Source organism: Uranotaenia lowii, chromosome 2 (assembly GCF_029784155.1).
Source record: "Uranotaenia lowii strain MFRU-FL chromosome 2, ASM2978415v1, whole genome shotgun sequence".
NCBI lineage: Eukaryota > Metazoa > Arthropoda > Insecta > Diptera > Culicidae > Uranotaenia > Uranotaenia lowii.
This window is the reverse complement of record NC_073692.1, coordinates 271,221,327-271,234,416: the sequence shown is the minus strand read 5'-3', so window position 1 is coordinate 271,234,416 and position 13,090 is coordinate 271,221,327. Positions and strand designations below refer to the sequence as shown.

The 13,090-nt window shown below is 36.3% G+C and overlaps 1 long non-coding RNA gene across 3 annotated transcripts; it reads right to left on the bottom strand.

Annotated features, from left to right (window-relative positions):
• Window positions 1–1,122: 1,122 nt before the first annotated feature.
• LOC129746294 (uncharacterized) lies at window positions 1,123–2,889 on the bottom strand. 3 transcript variants are annotated; one of them, XR_008737279.1, is made up of 4 exons: window positions 2,742–2,889; window positions 2,477–2,657; window positions 1,725–2,395; window positions 1,123–1,431 (listed from the first exon to the last, which is right to left on the bottom strand). It is a non-coding gene; the product is annotated as an uncharacterized LOC129746294 (long non-coding RNA). The 3 variants fall into 3 exon arrangements; XR_008737280.1 differs by having other exon boundaries at window positions 2,477–2,597; XR_008737278.1 differs by having other exon boundaries at window positions 2,477–2,889.
• Between the last annotated feature and the right edge of the window lie 10,201 nt (window positions 2,890–13,090).

Here is a 13,090-nt window from a genome sequence, read left to right as displayed (position 1 = left end):
TCTTGAAAAACATTTTTGACATGTCGCTTAGAATTCCCATATAGGTTCTTTAAAACACCTTCAAGTATCTTAATGGTGCGCTTTAGAATGTTACGCGAACGTTATCGACCTTCTTGAAAAACATTTTTGACATGTCGCTTAGATTTCCCATATAGGTTCTTTAAAACACCTTCAAGTATCTTAATGGTGCGTTTTGGAATGTTACGCGAACGTTATCGACCTTCTTGAAAGAAGTTCCATTAAATGCGCTTAGAAGTTCCGTTATCGGTAGTATTAACCTTTCAAAGGGCGATGTAAGTTCCTGAGTAACTTTTAGGCGACAAGAGTCACCTGAAGTTCCCGTAATACATTTTTTCAGCCAAATGTGAACTTCGGAGTTCGGAGTTAAGTAAAAACGCGACTTTTGGTTGCTTGGGTATGACCCCGCTTCTGCCCCGGACTCAAATAACGTGTCGGTCACCAACGTGGCAAGGCATTGGAGCCTTTAAGTAGAATAACAAAATCTCTGAGGCAGAAATTAAGTATTCCCGAATAGAATTTCACCGTGAAAAAACCATGAGTTCCATATTCACAAACCATAAATTATACGATCTACACAATGATTATTATCGTCCTCGATACCGTGAATGCACGTTGGAATTCATAGTTTTCGACCATACATTTCATAGTTTTGACGAAAATAACCATGAAAAAGGGGTATTGTTATGCAGCGTGACCATGAAAAAAATGGCGATTTCCCATACATTCGGAAGCTCAAAAATATGACGTTCATGGTTATAACAGCTTCCAGTTTTTCATAATAAAACCATGCAATTCCGTTTATTTTCATTGTTTCAATGAAGATGGAAAACAAGGTTAATTTATGGTAAATGAATATTGTTTAAACCGTACAATTTCATGGTTTACCATGAATAATTCAAATTTCGATGTATTGGAATAGTTTGCTCAAGTTATCACTCGTTTCAAGGAATTTTATTCATGATTTGTCGTAAATAAACTTGATGACGTTTATTTGAAAGCACGGCCAATCAGGAATAATATTCCTTAAACAAGGGATAACTTTAGTATGCAGGTTCATACGAAACGAAATTTTTTTAACTAATATTATTTTATTTTCGAAGTTCTTGCCTCTTAATGATATGGTTGTCGACAATTTTAACCGACTTACCAATTTTATTGTAAGTACAGTGGCTCTGTCTTCAAATAAGGAATTTTAATGAGAACTGCACAAATCTTACCATTATTACGAAAAAATTCTACACACTTCCGACGAATGCTTGCTGCCGTTGTTCAGTGCATGGTCCCTCAATTCTCCTTTCTTGTTTGCGTTTCACAGCTCGAAACTTCATTGCACTTGGTCGAGAAAGCATTCATGGTACTCGAATGGATGATCCCCTTCAGCAACCTTGTGTCCCGTTTCAGATGTAGGAGCTGCAAGTGAAATAGGGATGTTTGATAAATTCAGATTTCAGATCCAGAAATGAGTTTTTGATTCATGATCAGATTCAAATTTTAGGTTGAAGATTTCATATAAAGATTCTAGATTCGATTTTCAAATTCAGATTTCGATTGGATCAAATTCATATTTTTTCGGATTACAAATTGCAGATTATGTTTGGAACTCAGATTCAGATTCGGATCGCATTTTTAGATTAGATTCAGATCTCTGATTTAAGATTACAGATAGAGACTTTAATTCAGATATCAACATTTAGACAACTCACCTGTTACGCTCGAGCCATCGTCGTCGATTGATAAAGCACCAGTATCACGGAATGTTCCAACAGCTTCTGGTGCTGCTGTGGATGGGAAGGATTTACAGATGAAATCTGCGGTGATCAGCATCGAACAGATCCGTACGAGGTCGTTCAGCATCAGCGCAATCCTTGGGCGATATCGTATGCGCCCCACATAATCGACGGATGTTTGGTATTTTGATGGTCCACCTCGGCTTAGTAATCCTGTTTCTGTGCGACTTCTCGAATCTTCGATTCAATATCAATTACCAGCTTCAAATCTTCCATTGATATATTTAGCTGCAGCTGCGTTTGTTTTATGACTTCAATTTGCATTTAATGCACTCGGAACCTCCTGAGAGGGATGTATATTGAACCTCCGACCAAAGAAAGTCTATTTCTAGTTGCTACGGGAAACACTCACGGACGCAAACACTCGAAATTTTGTCAGGCTTGTTTGTAACTATTGTTGCCTCCCTTTCTGAATGCAACGCAAAGGCCGCAAGAACCCGCTCCAGAACGTGGAAAACATTGATTCCTACGAACGAATGATTTCCAGTTGATGTGGGAGTGAGCATAGCGCCAACCCGTTTTAAGTGATCACTTTGCTGAATCGAAATCGTCTTTGTATATTGCCTGGCTCCATGTGTAAAATCAACCTGTTTAGTAAAAAAAAACGCTAATTAGGCTAATGCCTTGTTACGGATTTTCACAGTTTCTTGTTAGAAATCTAGACTTACCTGCGATTCCTTCGCTCGTGATGTCACTCGCTGAACGGATACCATTCTAGCTGTCGTCGTCGATGGCTGACTGGAAACCACCATGTCCCAACAGCTCCTGCTCCTGCTGGGGTTGGGTTCCCTGGGAAAATTGCAATTATGCCACCGATACTCATCCGATTGATCGGCATCGAAGAGATCCCTTACAAGAGGATTGTTCAGTACCGGCTCACCACAGAATCGTCGGATGTTAGATATTTCAATGCCCCACCAACGCATTCCTTACCTTCTGGGATGCCTCCGATCAGTAAAGATCAATTTCGTGTCCCGATTAGAATCAATCGCGAGCGCAAACACCGGATTTGATGAAAGTTTAAGAGATGTTTTTTTCCGCTAAAATGGCGCGCGTTAAAATCACTACACGAAAAAAAATAAATGTGTGGAAAAAGTAAAAGTTTACCAACGTTCGTTTTGGTTTGGATTTAAATTAAACCATGAAGTACACAGTAACACAGAAAATTATTGTTATACCTTGCTTTTGATATTTTCGAAAACTATGAAATATTTTAAATCAACAATAGACTTCACGGTAACTTTAAAAATGATGGTAATTTCAAAATAAAAACCAGTTGAAAAATATTTAGATAGTACCTTGAAATTCATTGTTAAATTGAAAAACATTGTTCGGTTATATTTATATCATGGTTTTTGCTATTCGGGTTGTCTCTAGAATAGATTTATAATAAAATGGATACTGAATGAATGAGTGAATGATTATATGAATGAATGTTATGGAGGACGCGTCTAATGAAAGGGAAAAGAATGAATGAATGGTGTGAAAATGGTTAACGGCTAGGTCTTTCTCTGTCATAAATAGAGAAGTGTAATGCAATTGGCAAAGTATAAGTAGAGTCAGACGTGGTTCTGAATGGGTTTGAAACAGCGCGAAGGGGATAATCCTAAAAAAAGGGTGTCTATAGAAACACATAGGCGGGACCGTCAAGAAGGGCTTATTTTGGTGGAACCGACCGACTGAATTGGAAAAAGAAGGAAAATGGTCCAAGGAGCAAAGATGTGAAGCAAGCTGAATGAGGGTTGGATAATTTAAACACTGCACGAAAAATTTCACTTAAAATGAAATTTTTCTGGTCGAACTGGGGGAGAATTGTTACCGATTCACTCCTATATTGGCAAAATCGGCAACATTTCATCGTTCATTGCATGTTTTTCTGTTTAGTTTTATCTTTATCAATACCCAAGCAACCAGAATTCCCTTAAAAAGGTTCCATAGAAGCTTAATCAGCTCTCGTTTGTGTCTGAAGAGAATGCTAATCAGCCCAAAATTTAAGTTCTTAAAGCTACTTTCAAGTTCGTTTAGGTGGCTGTGGAGAACGCTGTTCAGCTTCTAAGAGAATGTCAAGAAACTTCTACGCGCCGAAAAAAAAATCCGATTGACAGATTGCTCTGACAACCACATGTCAGATTGCTAGGTTGCCGGTCTATCATGGTCTATCTCATTGATTTAAATTATATTGTTTTGATTACAAAAGCTGCTTACACGCCTAGAGAATTGAACCGCTGCTCTCTAGGTTGCAATGAAACTCACCAGCCTCTCGACCAATCCAGCAATAGCTAATTGCCACTGTAATGATTAGTATTTAAACTTAATGTCATTTGAGATGATTGAGTGGGTTGGTCAATTGAAGGAACCTTATTTCGTTCAAAGGACTTTCAGTACACAATATGAATCATAACAAAAATTCGCATCATCAAGAATTTATTCGAATATCTTATTTAACATTTATAAGAAAAATTCGAAAAAATCTTGAATTCCATTTGTATATATCAGTACAGATATAAACAAAACAAATACCATGACAAGAAATTGACAGACATTTTTGACATGTCGCTTAGAATTCCCATATAGGTTCTTTAAAACACCTTCAAGTATCTTAATGGTGCGCTTTAGAATGTTACGCGAACGTTATCGACCTTCTTGAAAAACATTTTTGACATGTCGCTTAGAATTCCCATATAGGTTCTTTAAAACACCTTCAAGTATCTTAATGGTGCGTTTTGGAATGTTACGCGAACGTTATCGACCTTCTTGAAAGAAGTTCCATCAAATGCGCTTAGAAGTTCCGTTATCGGTAGTATTAACCTTTCAAAGGGCGATGTAAGTTCCTGAGTAACTTTTAGGCGACAAGAGTCACCTGAAGTTCCCGTAATACATTTTTTCAGCCAAATGTGAACTTCGGAGTTCGGAGTTAAGTAAAAACGCGACTTTTGGTTGCTTGGGTAGTTTTGGCTCACTTACATTCATTCAAGTAGCTTATTATTTATTTGACTTCGCTCGAGTTTGAAATACCGAAATTTATACCAGTCGTCGAATATGCCAGTTATTCCTAAGCAGCTGCGTCGACCAAGGTGTGTAGATATATAAAAAAAAACCTTGGTTTCGACTATATCATACCGGAACTGCTCAACGGCGAGAGAAAAACTCTGAGAGAGGAATCTACGAGCTACCATGGAAGGGTTCTTAGGAGTCTGGGATAATGAAGACGGTCACTGTTGTCGGGTCTTGGAAGTGAAACACCACGCAAAAAGTTGGACTGTGTCCTAACCAAAAATATACAATCGGGTGTGAAGTGATTGGCACATGGTGTCGAAGTGAAGGGATTTTGAAGCATCCCCAACTGCTCCGAAAAGCGCTCCGCTGCTTCCAGGCGCTTTGTCGGATTTTGGAACCCGGCCACACTCGATAGAAGCCCGCCAATACGGCTTCCGTTGTATAGCTCCCACCTTACACCACTGGAAACCAACCCACGTGGTAGAGCTATCGGACAGTAACAACCAACATTGAACGTTCCTGAAAGTTGATACGGGTCCCACCCCTGTGGAACCGATTCAACTGTAAACATCGAATCGGCTACCCTTTGAAGAACCCGTGCTTTGATCCCGAAGATCTTCCTGGTCAGCTCCAAAATCTAGGAAAAAGAACCTCGCTGCTCTAGACGTCACGACCGTAAGCTTGGCCGGCTATTCCCAAAGGCTTGGACGGATGGAATTTCAACCCACTGGCAAGTCAAATAAAAGTAAAATGAATTCTAATTTTGTAAACGTCTAAATAACTTTTAAGTGAGTCCCTAGTATCTTGTTTTGGTCGGTGAATGTTCCACTTTGTTATAATAGCGATTGGTCGTCCCAATTCTCCCCGAGATCGTTAGGAGCGACCCTGAGAGCACGTAAGTACCGGTTGAGCTAGCTGGCAGTTACGGCCCAAAACCATAACTTTCAAATCAAAGTTAGTTTCAATTCACGAACGACAAATAATGTCGTAGATCGAAATGTCTCAAGCCAAGGGTGATTCATGCCGAAATTCCGCCGGAGGCGAAAAAAATTTCTGACTGACTGCTCAAGTAATTTACCGTTACTACCGTCAATATTAACACGCGCAATTCAATATACTCTTTCATTGGTTTATTATCGGTGAAAAAATGACTTTTGGTGATAAAAGTGACCATTTTTCGGAAAATAGTGACTTTAGTGACCAAACGACGAAAAAAGTGACTTTTTAGTGACTGACCCAAAAAAAGTGACCAAGTCACTAAAAAGTGACTCGCTACCAGCCCTGCCAAGGTAAAAATATCAAGATGACTATAATTTAAATCACGAGAAATGTTGCAGAATTCAAATCACAAGACATCACAGATTTGCAATATTTATATGTAATTCGTTTTCATAATTTACAATTTTAAACAAAGTCAGTTTGTACACTCAGAAATAAATAAAATATCAAACAGTTATATTTTAGGTATTTTCACATATCTCCCTCTTTACGCACACGGATATTTCTCATGGTGTAATTACTGGGATATTTCTCACTGGGAAATATTTCTGCGATTAAAATTTATGCATTGAGAAATGTTATGGAACGACATCTGGTGGTCAGAAATAAAAGTTTGAGCCGTAAAGTAAAGGCAAACGCTTAAAGCAGAAATAAACAGAAAAACCAAACGAAAATCGTTTGATTTTTGTTCATGTTCTATGGTCAATGTGCATAATTGACCATAGCATAAAAACATGTGCATTTCGCTGGTAATATTACTTACTGCAATTGAGTCCATCCTTTTTAAATATGATTCAGTTAAATATTTACAGAGAATGGAATCTGCATGCAGTCAAGTTGAAAGGCATTTAGCAACTGAAGAATCTAGCATGTGCTCATACCCGTTTAGTTGGGACTCAAACGCACAAAGCGTTTGTTTGAAGAAAATAATATATAATTTCTCGGTTATTAAATTTTATGCATTGGATCATTACACGCCAAGAAATTATTCGGATGCATAAATTTAAATATCTGAAATAGTTATTTTTTAATATTTCTGGATATTAATGACAGAGAAATATCGGAGTTATTGAAATATAATAATTTTCATATTTTTTTCATTTCTGAGTGTATTCACAAATCAGCTGAAAATTAAAATTTTTAAGTAGAATTTGAGTTCATTTTGCAAGTTTTGTTGAGTAAAAAAAACTGATTAAAAAAATTCCACATAATTGTAGTTAAGGAGTTGATTATTATAAAAAATATTTACTGAAAAAGAAACATGTTATTTTAACGTAAGAAATCCAGAATGAATTTCATATTTTCATGGTGTATTGTTTAACGTTAATAATATTTCAGTTTTTTCAAGTGCCAAATTTGGAACTAAAATCTTATGCCATATTCGTTTTCATTCGGTGGAAAGATGGTTGTGCACCAACTGCTGTCATCTTCATATAAAAAAAAAACGCTTTGACAGCACTTGGTGCACTACCGGTGCACCACCAGGATGAAAACGAATATGGCATTACATTTGGACCCAGATTGCAAGAATCGGATTCTAGCATAAAATTTTAATCTCTAAATTTTAATTTCGAAAATTTGATTTATTTTTGCCAATGAGTAACATTTATTTATTTTTATATACTCCGGAGTTTGGTAGGTTTAGCTTATTTGGCTTTCGCATATTTGACTTTAACATTTTTGGCTTATTTGACTTGAAGATATTCAGAATAAGTTTTTTTTTAAAAGACATCAAAGGACTTAAAAAACTTTTTATAATCTCAAATCAAATTAGGTAAATCTATCAGATTCTTGAGCTAATTCAAAAATTTTAACCATCGATAAAAATTCGGGCTTTTTCAATAATATCCGGGCAACCGGGCCGGACCGGACTTTTTCAAATTTTGTATTAAAAACCAATCTGGCAACTGCTGGAATGCTAGAATATTTTAACAGCCATATAAACACAAAATTTGAACAAAAATGACTATAAGATATCAAAGAAGAAATTTGACAAAAAAAAATATGAAAAAAAGAAAAAGAATGTCGAAAATAACAAAACAAGACATGAATGAAAAAATAATATGACAAAAAAAAAAGAAAAATAACAACAATGAGATTTTCTTGAATTATTGCCTATTATTTTTGTCGTTTTAGGGGAGATAAGGGCATAACGAGCAGCCGGGGAAAACTGGGAGCCCCTCTTTTCTAAGGAAATACGTTTTTTCTCATATAAATTTTCACGAAGAAGTTCCATAGTATTAATTTTTCAGCAAAAAAAAAAAAATCTCCTAATCATTTTTACAGAAATCGTAAAAAAAAACCAACTAGGTTCTCAAGTGATGGAAATATTATAATTTTTGAGCCCCGGAAAATAAGCTCTTATGATCGTTAAATCATCTTGATCTATAATGTACGCACTGCAATATGATGTACACATTTTTCCTAAATTTTCACCATCATTATATTTTTGATTTTTCACTACAATCAATTTTGAAAGGCGTATTTCACTTTAACTCGTTGACTCGGGCGAACAAAACATCTTTGATCGGGGCAAAAATTAAACCAGTCAGGATTAGAGGGGGCCGAACATTCGGCCGAAGGCCGATAGGCCGAAAGATGTTACGCCGAAGGTCGCTAGGCCGAATGGGTTAAAAAGACAATTAGGCTGGGGGACATTAGGCCGAAGGTTATTTAGCCGAATTTAGGCTGAATGGACGATAGGCCGAATGGTCATTAGGCCAAATGGTCATAAGGCCGAATGGTCACTAGGCCGAATGGTCGTAAGGCCGAAAGGTCGTAAGGCCGAAGAGTCGTAAGGCTAAATGGATGCTAGAAGATTGTTAGCCCGAATAGCCACTAGGCCGAATGGTCGTTGGGCCGAATTTATGCTAGGCCTATAAGACATTAGACTGGCCCATAACAAAAAAAACCTTATATTCCACGCGGCACCCCCTAGGTTGGTGCATTTAGGTGAAAAAATGACTTTCTGAAAGTTTCAGATCATTTGGGAGAAGCACGAGCTGGCGCAAATGAATTGAAATTTGTATGGAGATTTTCGGCAAAATGTATGAAAAATCGACATACTTTCACTCTTTGTGTTATAAAATATGTTTCCAGTATGCTAGAAAGCTCAGAATTTCAGGAATTGTTGTTCAAACAATTACAAACAAGTTTGTAGAAGATTGTGATGCGATACGAGTTGACTATGATGAGTTATTTGCAATTGAATGTGTGATTTATTTCGCATTTCATCGATATATCGTGAACGGTGTATAGGTGGATTATTAGAACTAACTTGATCGCATTGTCACACAATGAGAATTACAGATACACGCAGCGAAAAGGTTTTTTATTTCAAAGGAAAGTGCCGCAAAAACAAAGGATTTTTTCCTTTGGTTTTGGGATAAATAAAAATTCCTTTGGTTCAAAAGCATTTTCCTTTGTTTCAAAGAATTTTTCTTTTGAAAAATCTTTGAATCAAAATCTTAATACTTTGAAACAAAAAACAGTTTCATTTGATACAAAGTTGTTTTCGTTCGCCACAATGTTATTTAGATTTAGATTTAAAAAGATTGATTCATTGAACCATTTTCCATTTATTCCAATTGGAAGACATTTTTCCTGTTGTTTTGAAATTCCTATTAGGAATTTCAAAAAATAAAAAGAAAGAAATTTTTATGTTAAATTTATTTTTATTTACAACAGATGAAACTCTTGGCCACAAACTATGTAGTTCACTAAAATCGGTCTGGTCCAAATTTTCGTCGACCTGACCGCTGGATTTGGAGCAGTGTCATCGTGCGCAGCTTTTATCTTGGTTGAGGCATCCAGGGAAACCATCCTTCGGCTATGGTTCTATAAAAACGCAATCACTTATAGAAAATCTTCGATATTCACTCTTTAATTAACGTACTTACACGCAGCGAAAAGATTTTTTATTTCAAAGGAAAGTGCCGCAAAAACAAAGGATTTTTTCCTTTGATTTTGGGATAAATAAAAATTCCTTTGATTCAAAGGCATTTTCCTTTGTTTCAAAGAATTTTTCTTTTGAAAAATCTTTGAATCAAAATATTAATGCTTTGAAACAAAAAACAGTTCCATTTGATGCAAAGTTGTTTTCGTTGGCTACAATGTAATTTAGATTTAGATTTAAAAGGATTGGTTCATTGAACCATTTTCCTTTTATTCCTATTGGAAGAAATATTTTCTGTTGTCCCGAAGTTCCTATTAGGAATTTTATGAATAATAAAAAGAAATAATTTACATTTTAAATTCGTTTTTATTCACAGAATTAACACTAACACTGGTTCACTATAATTGAATCATCCGATCCTAATTTTTGCCTGAGGGCATTCTTCTTGGGCCGCTCAATTGACTTTCGGAAGCAGCTCCAGTTGCTAGCTTTAGTGGTCATCCAACTGGTGATTATCGCTGAAGATCGGGCCGGGGATAATCAGATCGCTGGATTTGGGGCGGAATCTGCCGTGGTCCTGTAAAGCAAGAGTTTATATAAAATCTTAAACATCCAATTTTTGATTAATGGATTAACACACACTTACCATTCTTCATCCTGAATCCTCCTAAAGCTATCTCTGATTCACTAGTTTTGATTTTCAACACAACCGGACAAACTTTATTCGAAATTCGGTTCTTGCTCAATCCAAAATATCTTCTAAGTTTAAAATTTTAAATTAAAGAAATTATTCCTTTCTGTTGAAAACAATTTTCTTTGGTTGAAATAAAATTTACTTTGTTTTAAATGAAATGTGCAATTGAACAAATTTCTTTTGAATCAAAGAATTTGTTTAAAATCAAAGTCCAAAATTATTCAGTTCAAAAAAATAATTCTTTCTTTCAAAAATTATTCATTTAAACCAGAACGATAATTCATTGATTCAAAGAAAACAGGAGTTTGATTAAAAAAACTGAATGTTTTGAATCAAAGTTAGTTTTGTTTTGTATCAAAATCCAAATTTTCTCTGCGTGTACCATACATCATCCAGAATCCTTCTAATATAGCTAACTCTGACCTACATTTTCACACGACCGGCCAAACTTGATTCGATTTTTCGGTTTTGTATTCTTCTTGCAAGGCAAATCAAAATAGCTTTAGAATCAAAGGCTGATGTTTTTATTTAAAGGAATCATTTCTTCAAGTTTGAAACATTTTCCTTTGGTTCAAAAAAAGTTGACTTTGTTTCAAAAGAAATAAGCTCAATTAACATTTATTTAGAATCAAAGTATTTGCTTAAAATCAAAATCCAAAAATATTTAGTTCAAAGAATTAATTCTTTGTTTCAAAAACTATTTTTTTGAATCAAAAACAAAAGTTTTTGGTTCAAATAAAGCAGGAGTTACGTTCAAAAAAATGAATGTTTTGAAACAAAATCATTTTTGTTTTGTTTCAAAAGCCTAGTTTTCTCTGCGTGTAGAAAGTTTGTGTCTTCGGCAAAGTTGTAGCTTATTATATAACAAATATTTTTGCAAAAAATGAAAGAAAGGTTTGAAAACTATAAACTGCTGCATTGTGCGACGACGCGATCAAGTTAGTGCGATTATTAGCCCATACACCGTTCACGATATATCGATGAAATGCGAAATAAGTCACACATTCAATTGCGGATAACTCATCACAGTCAACTCGTATCGCGTCACAATCTTCTACAAACTTGTTTGTAATTGTTTGAATTTTAATTCCTGAAATTCTGAGCTTTCTAGCATATTGGAAACATATTTTAGAACACAAAGAGTGAAAGTATGTCGATTTTTCATACATTTTGCCAAAAATCTCCATACAATTTTCAATTTATTTGAGCCAGCTCGTGCTTCTTCCAAATGACCTGAAACTTTCAGAAAGTCATTTTTTCACCTAAATGCACCAACCTAGGGGGTGCCGCGTTGAAGAAAATGTTAAAAAAATCATCCCATACTAATTTGGGCCAGTCTAATAAGACATATTATCACTTTCTTGCATGTTAGGCCGATAAGTAGTTAGGCCGATAAGTAGTTAGGCCGAATGAATGCAATGCCGGACTCGGCTTTGCGACCATTAGGCCTATCGTCTATATTCGGCTATACAACCATTCAGTGTAATAAGCATTCGGCCTTGTGAACATTCGGCCTAATGACCATTCGGCCTTATGAACATTTGGCCTAGCATGCAGACAAGTGTTAAAGATTTCTCATTGACCTAGCAACCGTTCATGACGATCATTCAGCCTTATGGCCATTCGGCCCAACGACCATTCGGCCTAACGACCTTTTGGCGTAGCATCCATTCGGCCTTATGAACATTCCGCCTTCGGCCTTGCGACCATTCGGCCTAATGACCATTCGGCCTAGTGACCATTCGGCCTAATAACCATTCGGCCTTATGACCTTTCGGCCTAGTGACCATTCGGCCCAACATCCTTTCGGCCTTGCGTCCTCTCGGCCTAACAGCATTCGGCTGTATAACCGTCGGCCGACTAACCCAGTCGGCCTAGTGGCCTGTTCGGCCAGATAGCCCATTCGGCCTAGTGGCCTGTTAGGCCAGATAGCCCATTCGGCCTAACGTCCATCGGCTGAATGACCTTTAGCCGAATGGCTTTCGGCCTCATGACTTTCGGCCGAATGACCCAGCCTCCAACGGCCCCTACAGTGAATGATTTTCAGCGTTTGGCAAAACATTTTAAAATGCATTTTTGAACGATTTTATCTACTATTTCAAGTTTTAGTCATATTGTTCAAATAAATAATTATCAAATAAAAGCATCTCCTGTGTTTTCATTGCCGTGTATAATTCTGATTAAATTTGGGTTAACTTTAATACACATAAAAGTTCCAGCCTGACAGTTTTCGCTGCAAGCTTAACCTGTATATTTCGGATGAAATAAAATTAATGATACCATAATGATGCCTGGTTTTGATTTTGATAAAAAAAACCAACACAAAATAAAGACCGCTTTTTGCTGGTAATGACTAAATTGGATGTTTGTTTTTAATACGATTTAAGCTTTAACTTTTTAATAAACCGGTTTTCGTCGCAATACTTTAATGAAACATATTTTTGAATTCAAATCGAGTACAACGCTGAATTATGCTATCAGTTTGGCATTGGAAGCTACTTCTGATTCCGGTTTGCATTCAGGCATCAAAGTCTGCTCGGGCCATCATTTCCTATCTGGAAATTGAAAACTTTGAACTATTTTCACAACTGTTTATGAAGATTCTAATGTATCATATACCAATAATTATATTTTCAGTAAATCAGGGGTGGAAGGAACGATCCACGCAAACAGGAAAGCTTCCTGTTACATCACTCA